The sequence below is a fragment of the Megalobrama amblycephala genome, linkage group LG8 (assembly GCF_018812025.1).
Source record: "Megalobrama amblycephala isolate DHTTF-2021 linkage group LG8, ASM1881202v1, whole genome shotgun sequence".
Taxonomy (NCBI): Eukaryota; Metazoa; Chordata; class Actinopteri; order Cypriniformes; family Xenocyprididae; genus Megalobrama; species Megalobrama amblycephala.
The window spans coordinates 35,016,980-35,018,580 of record NC_063051.1 but is presented as its reverse complement, the minus strand read 5'-3'; positions in this window follow the sequence as shown (position 1 = coordinate 35,018,580).

Sequence of the window (1,601 nt, the reverse complement as noted above, 5' to 3'; positions counted from 1 at the left end):
ACGAATACAATCAGAGTTATATTTAAAAATGTCCTGGCTGATCCAAGCTTTGCAATGGCAGTGAGTGGCTGGTGAAAAGTTGAAGAGAAATGTTGGTTGATTTCGATATATGAGAAGAAGAGCTTCAGTTTGTTGCACAGCCCTATTTGTTTAAACCGCGAGAGGCATCTAAGCTCACAATGCTCCTACATGCTACGTCATGCTCCTCGTAATCTTGAATCAGAATAACTCTTGCAGCATCTCTTCTCTGATGACGAGGGCGGGGCAACCTGTCACTCACGTGAGATCCACCAATAGCAAACCACAACCATCCAATCAGCCAATCAATTCCCCACAGACAAAATCAAGCCCCGCCCTACATTTGTTCTTGTTTGCGAAGCATTTCACTCGGATATACGACACAATAGGAAAGAAAAGACTAGTGCACCTTCCGTTTAATTTTAACTTTAAAAGAAAATCGTAAAATTTCATGGTAAAAATTTCACAAATACAACAAAGCAAAAATGCATTTATTACATTTGCATATATATTCAAATGTATTCAATAACAATTTAATATTATTTATTAGTTTCAGATTTATTCATTAAGCAGATGCTTTTACTTAAAGCAATTTATAGGCCTAAATGAGGAACATCATAAAACCCAACATTTATAGTAAAAACTAGATAAGTTAAACAGAGGAGATGCTGAAAAGAAGAGAGTGAGAAAACTATTATCTTTAAAAAATAATGATATATAAATTATTTAAGAGACTCAAGAAACCCAGTTCTTACTTCTTAATTTACTAACTCTTTCAAAAAAAAAAGAAAAAAGAAATATTGAAAGACTTACTTAATTTTTTTATTAATTTATGAGGCTTTTATTAATGAAAATAGAACAATTTACAAACAGAGCATAGCATAAGACAGTGCAATACAAAGTGTGATATTAATTAGTAACAGGGGATCCGAAAGTAAAATCATAATATTTTAAGCATGTTTATGACTTTTTGTTATTTAACAATTTCAGAGAAGATATAAAACAATCAAATTCCACTAAAAATACCTTTAATATTGGGGATGAATTTAAGCATTTTTGTTTATATAAAATTTTGCCAGCAATATGAGTAAGTTAACAATGTATTCAAGACCTTTGTTAACATTGTTTTCAGAGTACACAATGATATCCTTTAAAGAAAAACAGAATTTATCTTTTACTAGATTGAAAATAAATTCTGCCATTTTCTTCCCAAAAATTTGGGTAACTTTACAATCAAAAAAACAAATGTGTTAACACTTCTTTCTCATTTTTGCAAAAGGAGCATAAATCATCAATATCAGAGTATCTTGAAATTATTGATTTAAAGGATTAGTCCACTTTTAAATACAATTTTCCTGATAAATTTACTCACCCCCATGTCATCCAAGATGTTCATGTCTTTCTTGAACAGGAACGAACGCGGCAGTTTAGTTTTTTCCGTAAGTTGAATAGGGAAGGCGTATGGCATTCAGCGTAAGCGTTATGAAGAATGCGGAAGCGGAAAGTACGTTCAAGGCGATATTTTGTTTATAAAGCATAAACGGTTGTATTTTTTTCGAAAATGACCGATCGATTCGCTAGAT